General features: G+C 37.3%; 1 protein-coding gene across 9 annotated transcripts in view; it reads left to right on the top strand.

The window, feature by feature from the left end:
* The window catches only part of SDCCAG8 (SHH signaling and ciliogenesis regulator SDCCAG8), a 273,722-nt gene that overhangs the window by 149,541 nt on the left and 110,409 nt on the right, over nucleotides 1-13,772 (top strand). The window lies entirely within an intron of this gene.

Here is a 13,772-nt window from a genome sequence, read left to right as displayed (position 1 = left end):
AGTTAAGTCTTAGTCATTCAATTCACACACGGTTTTTAGGCATATTAAGAAAAGTGGAGATGTGGTAAGCAAAACACCCAGACATGTGAATGATAAGTGTGGCAGGGAATTACTGATATATTACAAAACCTTTCATCTACAGTGCTCAAATATTTAGGTGACTCTCTATCAATATAAGCAAAATGACATATTTCTTCTACCACTACACTACCTCTTCTGTTAATTCTGTGTCTAATAAAAATGTTGAACTGAAGTATCTGAGGAATATATTTAGCAAAATAATCAGATACTGTCAGTGGTGAAAGAGACAAAGTAAAAGACATTCTAAGATGCAAACTGAGATGGAACTGATACAAAATAAGCAACCTGAGTCCTAAAGAGGTGTAAAATTTAGAGATGAAATTGATTAGCACTGTTCATGTTTAAACCATTACTATAAGCATGCTTACACTATCGTGGTTTCAAATTACATTGCTTCCATCATGAGATATTGTGATTATCATTGTCATAAAACTTTAGTAAACATGTAGCTCAGCCCTAAATTACAGTAAGACATTTTAGGTAGTAAACATTGGGCAATTTGCTGTATTGAAAACACACATACACATACATAAATATACACAGAGAAAAATTTAAACTGAAATTGTAGGTAAGTCACATTACCATATAAATGGGTTTCTTTTCCCTTTGAGTTTTAGTACGATTTTTCAGTTTTCAGATCAAGGCTTTGGGTTTGTTCAGTTCTTAGAGTTTTTCAGTTTTTAGAGAGAACTTTGTCTAAATACACATGTAAGTTTATAAAATTTGGTTTATTCATAAATTAGAAAAACACTGGTCTTCTAATCATAGTAGTATGTTGAATTTAAACTATGAAAGGGGACTGATCCCTTTTACATTAAATATGACAATGTAATTCTGAGCACGGTATGATAACAGATGGAGAAAAGCACCACTTGAACAGCCTGCATTTGGAGAAAAAAAATATTCTAGAGGTTGGTGAACCTCCCAAAGTTTTGGGTTAGTGTTAAGATGCCTCTAGTTCTGTTAAAATCAAACTTGGTTAAAAACATTTTGTTATGATAATATTCCAAATGGTTTGCCAACTTCCTTTTTAAACAATGAAAGAAAAAGAGAAGAAAGAAGGAGAAAGAGAGAAAGGAAAAAAAGAAAGAAAGAAAACAAATCATTTATACATGTGTGATATCTGGAAAAATCCCAAGAGATGAAACACTTTTATGAGAAAAAATTGCTTAATACTGCAGAATAATAACCATTATTTTAATGCCCATTTAGAGTATTGTCATTGTAGAACTGAGAATGTAATGTTAACATAGTTCCTATGGTTATTTAATCTTAGAAGTTTTGGAATTTAGCTTGATCATGATAGTTAATAGTTCTTCTTCTCTGTCAGACTTCTATTGAGAACCAACAATTTGTGTGCTAAGTACCACTAACCCACAGAAATAGGACAGCTTTTAATGTCTCAGTGCGGCTGAGCTTCAATAAATAAATATTAATGCTGGTTTTGTCCCCTTTGCCATTCTGTCTTATTCAGAGAGTTAATTTCTGAAGTCAAAGTCCATAGAGAGCTTTCCTGTGCAGTATCAATTTGTACTGTCTGACAAGATCCATTTCTTGCAAGTAAAGCATATTAAGATGCAGCAACTGCTGAAAATGGACTGGTGGTAACTAATTCCTTTGTTCTTAAGAAAAACGGTTTTGCTTGGTTCCATAGAAAGCTTTTCCTATTGAGCTTTATTTACAAGTCTACCAAAATTTAACTTAGTCTTATAGAAAATAAAACTTAATTACCTATTTTCTAAATGTAGTACTCTTTTGTAAGCATTTTACACTTAGTCTACATTGATGTTTTATAAAATCCACATTCATAAATTTAAAGTTGACAATAAAAAATGGAAGGAACTGTGGATATCTCTCTTTTGCACTGAAAATGTGACTTGGTTGTTGGGCTAAATATTTCTGATATATAATTTGGGGTTTTTTAGAGTTTGCTTCCCCTCACCACTCTATTGATTCATATACTCAAGTGTGTGGCTGGGAAACTTCACGTCTTTCTTTTTCAGTGTAAACCAGCTGAAATAAATAAATCCCACACAGGTAGTGCTTCATTTAGTCTTAATTTAAATATTTTGAGTGGCATATTCTAAACAGAGTTTAAAATTAAATATGAAAAAGATGATATAAAGTAATGATAAAATAAGGATTCAAATCTTCTAGGGCAAAGACAATTAAAACTGGAGTAGAAATCCATAGGCCAATCTGAAAGAAAAATAACCTGCCACTTTTTTGCAATTTCTCTTTATTGTCTAATTGGACTTAAAAATGGAAAATAGAAATTCATTTATTGAAGGACCCAATTAGTAAATATAACATTCACTTATTTAACAAGTATTTATTGAGCACCTACTATCTTTTAAGTACATTGGATGGCCCTGGACACAGAGAGAAAAAAAAAACTCAGTTCCTACCCTTAGGTTGTTCACACTCTACTAAGGAGCCAGATCTATATATGCAATTATAGTAGAGTGTGATAACAGTGTAATTAGAGAAGTGAAGATTACCACAGGAGCACATATAAAGGAGAACTGGCTCATTCTGCATTGCAGCTGAAGGTGATAGGGAAAGCTTTCCGAGTTCATGAATAGGAGTCCTCAAAGTGGAGAAAGGTGGGGTGAATAGCCCAGGTAGAGGGAACAATATATGCAAAGACATAAAGATGGGAGGGAATATAAACTCTACAGTCACATTAGGTGTTTGGCAAGAGATAAACCTGGAAAGGGGAGAGGAACCAGAGGAGGGGTCTTGTGGGCCATATTCTGGAGTTACTCTTGATGTACTTTAATCAGGGCTGCTGACATGATCAACTTTTTGGGTTGGGATCCTGACTCAGACAGCTGTGTGGAGAGTGAACTTGGAGAGTTGTTGTAGGAGACAAGAAGGCCAGTTAGGACAGAGGTGGCAGCTACAGCCCATAGGCCAAATCTGGCACATCATCTGTTTTTTTATGGTCCATGAGCTGTCAACGTTTTCTATATTTTTAAAGGGTTGGGGGGAAAAAAGAAAAACAATGTTTTGTGACACATAAAAATTATACATCCATAAGTAAAATTTTATTGGACACAGCCATGATTATCCTTTATGTATTATGTATAGCACTGCCTTGGCAGAATTGAGTATGGTCCTCAAAGCCTAAAATATTTATTATCTGGCCCTTTATAGAAAACGTTTACAGTTCCTCAGTTGTGAGGCTGTTTAACTCAAGTAAGAAGTCAAGAGAGCTTGAACTATGATAGGATCCAATGTGTATTTAAAGAAGGTAATTGAAAGGCACTGTGAAAACAGATTGGTTCTGGAAGAGATGATTGGCAGAGACTCCAATTAGGATATAAGTACAGTAGTAGTCCTCAGCTGTGACTGAGCCAGTAAAATGGAAAGGAAATAGCATCTTCAGGAGGCATTTAAGGTAGTGATAAGAGAGTCTACAATTAAAGGTGATTCCAGAGTTTCTAGCCTGTGTTAACTAGATGATCCATTAACTCAACTAGGGAATGTAAAAGGAGTAGCAGAGGAAAGGCTATGTTTTATTTCGGAACTCCGATGGAGATGTCCAGGGTAGATCTAGCGTGAGGAGAAAGATCAGGACTAGAGGTTTAGATCTGGATGCTTTTACGTAAAGATATTGTAGCCGAAGGAGTGGGTGAAAGCACGTGGAGAGGACCATGTTTTCAAGTACAGTGGAAGAATAGCTAAGGAGACTGAAATGGGACCTTCAGTGTGTAAGAAAAGAATAAAGAGTGATTCAAAGTATGCTTTTGGTGAAGTAACAATTAAAACCACACACTTTACTAAGGGTATGGGTGTGGCAGTTGGTAGGTATCCTAGGGTTAAGGAAACTGAGTTATAGTATCTTCTAACAGGCATTCACTACCTTTGCAACTTTTGACAAATTACTTAATTCTTTGAACCCACATACTTACCTATAAAATTAGGTTAGACTAGATCATCAAGTTTCCTTCCAGCTCTGATAGTCAATGATTCTAACAATGATTTAAGACAATGCATTATTAAATTCCTGTTTCTGGACATTAGGTATTTAAATTGCTTGGAGTATCCTGTGTTTAAAATGTTTCCTTAGTTTGAAGCTCAAAGAGATTTCATAGAAATGTCCTTCCTACCCACCATTTACATTCATCATAATTTAGGCTCTGCCAGCTTCTCATAAGGGTTATGAAAATACTCTCCTAACATCCTTCCAATCTCTTGTGCCAACCACTGCTAAGTGGATATCCATAAGCACCGTCTTGACTCTGTTACCTGCTCTCAAAACCTTCCTTGGTGCCCTGCTATTGTAGAAGGTCCAGACCACTCAGCATTTAAGGTTGCCTGACAGGCTCCCAACCTTCTGGTTTTATTTCATTGCTACCAGTTTCATCCTCTCACACGCTGATTTCCAGCATGTGATTTAAGCAGATGCAACCCTCCTTCAACTTTTGGACTGTTCTCCCCTTTTACTGTTCTCTACACCTGGAATACCCCTTTGAGCTTCTCTAGCCCTATTGTAATCTTACCTTCTTTTCCAGGTCTCCCTGAAATCCTGATTTTTCCACTGTAGTCCTCCCTGATGACCCATGCCAGAGGGAGCATGTTTCCCACTGAATCATCCTTCCTACTTAGAGCTGAAGGCACTTCTTACTACTGAACAAATTCCTCAAAACAGGAAAAATGAAAATCTGAAAAAAATAAATTCATACTCTGAAGTTTTTATGTACCTGCTAGTCTTCCCTTCTATAATGCATTATTCCTCAAGTGGGAGGAGAGGCCTTATTAATATTATATTTTTCAGAGCACCTACCTCAGCCCTTTGCAAAGAGTTGGAGCTCAATAAGTCATTATTATAAGAATGGTTAATATATTGCAAGTTTACAACTATTTGTTCAAAGCCCAGTATTGATATATAAATAAACAAATATATACATATATACATATATATGTATTATCAGGTGTATCAGGGTAAAAAATAAGGCATGGAGATAAGATTGAAAATTTTTGTTGGGAATTTTTCTTGTACATATTATACTATGTTATGATTCTGTAACTTTTCTTTCATTTTTAACTTAGTATGCACATACATGTTTAAGCATAGCCGAATCAAATGATAACCATTCTAACAATTCAAGTAGCGTTGGTAAAGTGTAGTATGCCTCTCCCCTAAATATGCTCACTTGAAAACCTCAGACACACACACACATACACGCACACACACACACACACACAGGATTTTAAATTAGAGGTCTCTGTAATTAAAAGATGGCCCCTCTGACAGTGTTTGAAACCAGTGCCTAATAAACATGATCATTAAGCATACATAGCCCAGTATACATGAAAACAAAAGCAAGGCTACTCCCTTCCCAGTTATGTCTTTGCTAGTAGTAGTCAAACAACTTCTTTCTTTTCAATAACAAACTTCGAAGTACATTTAAAGATATCTGTTCACGTATTTGCTCACTCTGCGTGGAACGTTTCCTGTTACAAGACACTGTGCTAGGGATAATGGGAGATATAAATATAAAATAGCTTCAGATGCTGCCCTTCAGAAGCTTATAGGCTAGTGGGGAAGAAAAAAAATACACAAAGAGTTGGTAAGATAAATGATAAGATCCAGAAGGGAGATTCCAGATAAAGTATTACAGGGACAGAGGGACAGGTAATTTCTTAGTCATCCTTGGTAGCATTTGCATATAGGAAAATGGAAATGAAGGAAGTTTCGTGGGAAATTCCAGAGGGGAAAATGGCATTTGGGAGGTACACATGCATACATGAGAGTAAGTTAAATACATACAAGTATCAGTCTCTGAGGTTAAGAATATATTCATCTTAGGATCTGCCTGGTACCACGCCACATGAAGTAGCTTTTTAAAAAATAATAATAGAGGTAGGAGGTAAAGGCAAGGGGCCATCATTTACTGAACCTCTCCTGTGCTCTGGGAACTGAGCTGAGTACTTTTCATTTATCCCTCCCAATAGCCCTGTAAGATGCAGACTATTATTTCCTTGTTTTACATTTGATGCAATTAGGCACAAAGAAGCAAAACGATTCGTCTAAGGTCACACAGCTGGTATGTATTTGAAACCCAGCAATTTGCTTGCAAAGCCTATACAGTTATCCATCAGGCTGTAGTTCTATGTGAATTAGTAGGGAAATGGACTAATGCGATTGTTTCTAAAAGACAACCAAGAAAATCTGTAACGTAAATTTATAATAGAGATTAGTGTTAGCTGCTCCCTTATACACTGATATAAATACCGGTCAGTGAATTGTAGTCTTGGCTTATGCTTTTCCTAAGAAGCAGTGTCCTTTGGCTCATCATTTGCGTTAGTCATTTAACACATTGTAATACAGCTATCATTCTCCTTTACTTCACTCCTTTTTTACCCAAGAGGAAAGAGAGGCTTTTATTAAAAAGTGGAAATTCCTTCACATATTTGTTTTTGACATGTCCCAACATCTTTAAAAAGCTATAGAATTTAAATCCCTCTCACAAGACTACCATTTACATACACGTGGGCAGATTACTTTATGATATTACATATTAGGCTCCAGCTTATATCAGCAGGGCTACCTTTAAAATGTGTATTTCCCCTTTTACATAAATAACGTTTTTAATGATATGTACTTCAAAGCACTTCTCAGAGCAGAAATCTAAGGGAGGTCCATAAAATAGGTATCATGCTATGACCTACTTTTGTGATCTAGATGGGATGATTTGACCTTATGACCTCGAGAGATAGCAACTTGAGCTATAGTGTTTGTATCTTTTTGAAAGTGAGAAAGAGTATAAGAGAGAAGTCACCAGGTTATCTGATTATGATGGGTGCTTTACTTGGGGAGAGGTGATTAAGGCTTCCATTCCAGAGCCTTTAGCTTCCACCTAATAACTATTGGTAAGTGCATTCTTAGTGGTTTGACCTCTCAGATTACCAGTATGTGTCAGGACTCTTTGGTTGAGGTAATAGAAACCCCAAAAGGGGGAATTATTAGTTTGATAACCAGACCATGTAAAACCCAGGTGCGACTGGGGCCTCGGGGTTTCTTGGACCAGGGACTCCAGGCGGCACCATTGTGCAGTTATTTCCTGTCAATTGCAGGGCTCGACTTCTGTCTGAATGTTGGCTCATTCTTTCAGGTTCTTCCACAGCATGGAGCCACATCCTTCAATCTGAACTAAACATAAAGGAGATGCCCTTGATTTCAAACTGTAAGAATGTGACGTCCTGGCTCCTCCACTTCCAATTCAGAACCTTCAGTTCAAATTTCAAAGCTGACTCATGTGCACACACACCCTTTTGGGTGCTGTGGCTGGCAGCCTTGGCAGAACCTCAAGAGTAAGGGAAGAGAGTTGTACTAAGCAAGGGGAGGTGCTCTTACTAGGGGAACGTTGTCAGGATCCTGAGTAAATAAAACAGCAGATGTCCCTTCTATTGTCTTTTTAACAATCCCTGCTTTTTCCTTTGGCTAAGGGATGGTTGGACGTGAAAAGAGAAAGAGGAGTCCATCTCTGTCATGTTGGTTTGAGAGAGATTCTCTATTGTCAACATAAATCCAAGGAGGCATGATCAGTTCTCCACAGGGATGCTTTGTGGTTTTATTTAAAGAACTCTTAGAATATAAAAAGAGAGATGTAAAGGATGCATAGGTGAATGTTTAGCACGTGCCAAGCACTGTGCCTTGTTTTCCTACAACAGTGCTATAGTAAGTGTGGTCCATGGTGGGCTGTAGGTTACTACTCTGTGGCAAGATAGATCCAAAGGTGATAGTGTTTGGAAACGTTTTTATCATTTTAAATTGCCACAATATCCAAGTACATGGTCAGTGCGCTCTTTTTTTGTATCTTTAAATTAAAAAAAAAATTTCTAATAATTATTTTTTTTTTGCATTTTACAAAGCTAATGCTTTGTAAAAGATTAGATATTTTGCACAAGAAGCTTGAGACACCCTGCTTTCTCTGTCAGAACAACAAGCCCAAGGAAGCCGAGTCTTGGAAGGGTGAGACAAGGAGTCACACAGGGGGAAGGAGGGCAGGGGAAATGAGGAGGCAGAGTTTGAACTGGGTCCATCAAACTCTAGAACCTGTGATCTGGATTCATATTCACATAGAAGCATAAAAACATAATTCAAAGCTAAATAGAAATACTTTGGGGATTGTAAATTCTCAGTTCATGGGCCAGGAAGCAGGCCTTTTTCATCTCTGTGTCTCCAGCACCAAGTTCATCAGCAGGCTGTTTGACAAGATCTCTGTAAATGCTGGATAAACATGCCTTTCGTCTTTGTTGTTAGTGAAAAATTCAGAAGGAACTGCACTCTTCTTCAGGTGACAACTAGCTTAGGTCAAGAGACCAAGCTTTCAATATCTCTTCATTTGAAGGGAATGGTATAACCTTGACATGTATTCTTGCTATTCCATAGTGAACTGTATCTTTTTTTTCCAAATTATTGAGGAATTCTTAGCCTTAAGTTTCCATTTAAAAGTTAAGCTCATTTTTTTCTTATACTCCTTTCATGAATAAATTAAGCAGAGAATGTGTCAAAAATAATTTTAAATGGATATATGTGCAACCAACATCTTCAAGTCTTGAAATAGACAGCCTTGGTACTGTTTTAAATTGCGTCCTCTTTTCCTTCCCCCACCCAGTATCAGAGGGAACAGGCTGTCAGAGAGCCAGGAAAGACAAGGCATTTCATTTTGCTCTGGTGGGCACCACGTTGCCCAAGCCCACTCTGCTCCACCTGTTTGATGGGCTAAGAACCCTGGTCTCAGTGTGGCCCGGGGCAGGAGAGGTTAGAGTCAGCGGCTGCCAGGGAATGTGTCTCTGAAGGTTCTGCTTAACGTTCCCTGGCTTGCTTCTCTCAGTCTGTGAAGCCCGAATGTGTGTGCAATGAAAATCCACGCTGGGGATGTACTCTTCTCCCTGCCTCACAGGCCCACAGCCTGGAGCATGGTGGTGGTGGCTGCCAATTCATTTTCTGAAGAAGCCCAGAGGAAACTGAGAAGGCATTGTCCACACCACTTGCCTGATTCAAAACAATGAACATCAAGTTCAATGAAAATAGGAGAAAAAAAGCAAGAGCAGAATTGTTATCCTAGCAGCCCTAAGTCTGAATAATTTTCTGCAGGAAAGCTCTGCTCTCTAATACTAATTTAAGCTAAAAGAAGTATAAAAGATCATCAACTTAGTATTAGGCATTACTCACTTGTAATTTAATGTCTCCCTGATACCCACAAGTAGATCGTAGAGTGATTCATTGGTTGGTAAATCCTGGAATCAAAGCTCGTTTTAAGGATGCTGAGAAAAGAGGAGGCTTGGAGTATATCCAGTCTCCTCAGTGCCAGTCTCGGGCCATGTCTCATGGAGGACCAGGGCCCAATTGAAGTAAACAAACTTTTATTAAGCTACTACTCTATTAGATTGGACAAGCAGAGGAGACAGTTCCCTGAACTCAGGAACTCAGAGTGGGTACAAGAGAGGTCAGAAAATGTTTGGAAGCAGCCTGTAAAGCCGATGACCAGCTGAGCAAAGACTGCTTCACCTTGGGTCTGTGTGGCCTCTCCCCAGCAAGCGCAGGTCACCTGTGGGAGGGCTGAGCATCCCCTGCCCTGACCAAGCGATAGGGAGGGTGGGGCACAGGGAGAGTGTCAAAGGAATTCCTGCAGGGAGGGTACCAGTGTCTTTGTAACTTATCCCTCTGACACCTATGTGTGACTACCTCCAAGAAGCCTATTGTTGACCAAGGGATTTACCAAAAGAATGCACCCTGTGTTGAGGGAGTAGTTATAAATATAACTGTACCCACAAAAGAATTATATAAAATAAAGTAACAAGTCACTACTGGAATATATGCAAGAGATAGATGTAGGGAGTGTTCAAGATGGGGCCTTATAAGTAGGTTTTAGCAGTGTTCAAGATTTTCTGGTCTTCCAATAGCAGATCTGAAGTGTGGTTCACCTGGCTGGGCATAGGTCTGTTTATGATTATCTTCTGCCACCTTGGGAAAAATCTCCTACTGTACTTTATTTCCTACAGAACTCTACTGTGATTTTATGAGGATATATGTGAGTATGAAAATCATTTAAACTCATTCAGGTTTCTGTAAATCTGAGGTGTTGCTCATCTATTCAGGGACTCCTATGCTATTAATATGAATTCATGTAAAATTAATTATCAGTCACAATGTGTTGCTCAATCTAGAAAATGTTAGGACAGTGATCAAATTACTCAAGTCCTTTTTTGCAAGGTGGTGGTGGTGGTGACGACAAATTAGGGACACAAAGAGGGACACATATATTGTTAAATATATGACTTCCTATTTTCTAAATCTTAAGTAGTCCTCTTTGTCTTTAGAGGAAAAACCATCTTGCCATTCCTGATATTAACTGTTTGTTAAACAAGACCTAATGGAAGCAGCTCCACAACCTAGGGGCTCTTTAAGCTCTGCTTTGTTGCACTGATGGCAATTCTCTATTCTTAGCCTATTTCTGAAATAAGGCATTTATTCGCAATCATCTGCAAGTGAATTAATCATCAATGTTTGGGTTGAAGAAAGATGATAATTATATTAAGGAATAATAAAATTAATCTACAGTGAAAATAGAGCCCATGTCAGAACTATAGATGTACCCAAACTCAGATCCTGCACTCAGACTAATTTCCACAAAGAATTATCTGTTAAAAGTGGAAGAATGACAGCATGAGACAACTCATATAACTAATAAACTTTAAAAATGCTGTTTCATATGTTTGCTTTTCATTAAATTCAGGAATGGTTCCGACTATGTTGTTGTGATTCAGTCAACATTTATTCCTATCTGTTTTTCATATACAAAGGCTTAGGGATGCCAGAAAATAAACTGTTAACGGAGAATTAACTTCTTTGGCATGCTTTCATACTTATCTTCCAAATTAAAGAAAATGAAATGGGCAGAAACAGAGTGTAGATTACCTCCTTTTTGTCAAAAATGGTGGGAATTTGAAAATTAATAATAAAAAAGGGAACAGATGCAGTAACATGCCAGAGGGAGATTAATGTGGAGAGTAAAATCTGTGAGCAACAAAACTGAAGCAAACTGAATCAGTGGGAGGTGGTTGTACCATCAAAATCAGGATAAAAGAGAAATTACAAACAACCCTGCACTTGTCAAAGTAGTAGTAATGAAATCCGGACTCTGCCAGCAGTGAGAACCTGTGTTAGCACTTTGGGGTAAGGATGGTAGCCGGGTGCCAGGTAGGAGGGCAGTGTTAGGTTGCTGGGCAGCAGCCATCTTGTGTAGAACAGATGGCACCGAAAGCTGGCAGGGGAGGGGCTCCTTAGCAGAACTAATCAGACAGTAACAGATAGGGCAGCTGGGAAGACTGACCACAGAGAGGGAGTCTGCGGGGTAGCCGAGTGCCATGATGTTTGCAGTGGTGTGCCCATTGGTCTGAGATAAGACCTTGTAATGTCTTTCCCATCTAAGGAAGAACTGAAACTTTTGTTCAAAAAGAAAAATTGAGTTGAATTGCATCACAGTTGGGGGTAGGGTGGGTATCAGGGTAGAGACTGAGAAAGGAAGAATTGTCCATCTCGGAATTGTCGTGTGAGTTTTCAATCCCAGTTTTCATGGAACTTTGATTTTTGCAGTTTGTACGTTTCTGCCGTCCTAATGTGTATAGTGTGGCACATGGAATGATCACTTTATATATTTTATGCATCAAAGAGTTTGCAATATCAAAGCTATAGTTAAAATTAGCGAAGACTTTTTGATATGATTTCTACCACGTCTTTCACAAATGAAAACCAAAAGCAGCCATACGATACATGCATTTGTGCTTAATAATTTCTCATAACCTGATTTAAGCCATGCTTGATTCAGAGCCACTTGCCCTTCTTTTTTCCCCCGTGTAACTGTGGATTGAACATCAAAATGTAAGCATAATTCAGAACCTAAAACCTTAAAACAAAAATCAAATTAAGTCATTCTGAAAGAAATGGAAGAGAAAACTGACTTACTAAATTCAATAACTTATTAAGGAGTCATGGTTTTTTAAATGTAGAGGTGGGACATTCATGCTAAAACTATTACTTTAACAAAGAAATCCAGATCGCCTACATCTGTTTTTGAACTAGTATATTTCTTTTTTCGCAGAAGGTTTGTAGCTTGGCTCAATTTATTCATTTTGAAGGGGGAAGGGAAACATTACCAGGATTTGAAATAGGTGGTATAACATAGCCATATGCTATTTATGCAGCAGTTTCTGCAATAAATCTAATTTGGTGCTGTCAAAAAATTAGACTTATTTGATATAGCAGCACATTAGTAAATGATTGTGGCAGATTTAAAGTTGTCATTTAGTCTCTTCTTACTCTTTAACAGAATCTTGCAAATCCGTTTTTCCCCCTTGATCAACTCTATGAAAATGTCTCAGTTCTTTGTCCTGCAGTCCTGCAAATATTTCCACATCTGAAAGAAGGTCTTGCCTTAAGGTAATTGAGGAAGGGGGTGGAAGAATGAATATCCTCTGGTATTAAAAGACTTCATGAATATATAGGCAGAAAAATCAATAAACCAGAGGAAAATAATAGTATTTTCATCATTTTCAGTTCTTAGAAAAGCAGAACTATTAGTCTCATTCAGAATGTAGATAAATTAAGGTCAGTTCTTTATTAAGGAGTTTAAATATTTTACCTTCCATCCTACATCCCTATGCTGTTTTAGGAAAACTGATGTTAAAGAATGTGAACGACATCAGCTCTTGGTCTTTACCTGGCAGTGCCCTTAGAAACGGCTTTCCCGTTCTCTAGTGCAACCCGGCAACATTGCTTCAATGCCTCTTTATTTTTTTCTGTAACATTTGTGTTTCCCGTGTTGGTAGCAAACTATCTAAAACTTTTTCCTAGTGTTTTCTATTTAAGAGATAAAATAAGCATGTTATACATTAAGCAAATTAACATTAACAGTAGTCTTTGAATTCCTTAAATTAGCTCATCTGTAAAAGTAATCGTGGTATTATTTCCCTGTTCTTTTTCTTACGTATTTATGGAGGGGAAAAGTGTGTGTGTGTGTGTGCACATTCATGCATCTGTGTGTGACTATCAGTGATGTTAAACTGAGTGGCTTTTATTTATGTTCTTATTATACAGATTTTCCAAAACAAGCCTACTAGTGCGTTTTTCAAACGCAATTTGCTAAAAATGAAGAGTTCCTTCTCAGTAATTTAAGCAGCCTCTATTAAACTAGCATTTTGCTAATACTTCTTTCTTTTATATAGCAAATCAGACCGTAGAAGTGATCAAATTAGCAGTATTCTTTCCATGCTATTCAGAAGCAGGGATCCAGGTAACCAAACTACCGTCAAAGCACAGATTACACTAAAGGGAAAAAATACCCGGAACAGTGTTAACAAACTTGCTGGGTAAATTAGAAACTATTTTTGAATTTTTTTCCACATAAAATGGAATTATTTAGAAATTACGTTTTAGGAAGATGAAAGAGAAAGCACCTCTTAGAATTCATATTTTGTGTTCAAAATCCATATATTAAATTATATTATATATATTACCTAAGAGTGATTTATAGGATATAGAGTATTTTGGAGATTAGTAATAAAATTGAAATTAGAGCTAAAAAATAATGTCTTTGTACTTGGATTTTAAGCTATCATTTTTTGGTTTTTGTTTTTACTTTTATATTTAGTATTACAATATTCTTAAAACGCAT

This window comes from Eubalaena glacialis, chromosome 3 (genome assembly GCF_028564815.1).
Source record: "Eubalaena glacialis isolate mEubGla1 chromosome 3, mEubGla1.1.hap2.+ XY, whole genome shotgun sequence".
Classification (NCBI taxonomy): domain Eukaryota; kingdom Metazoa; phylum Chordata; class Mammalia; order Artiodactyla; family Balaenidae; genus Eubalaena; species Eubalaena glacialis.
This window is presented reverse-complemented; position numbering and strand designations above follow the sequence as displayed.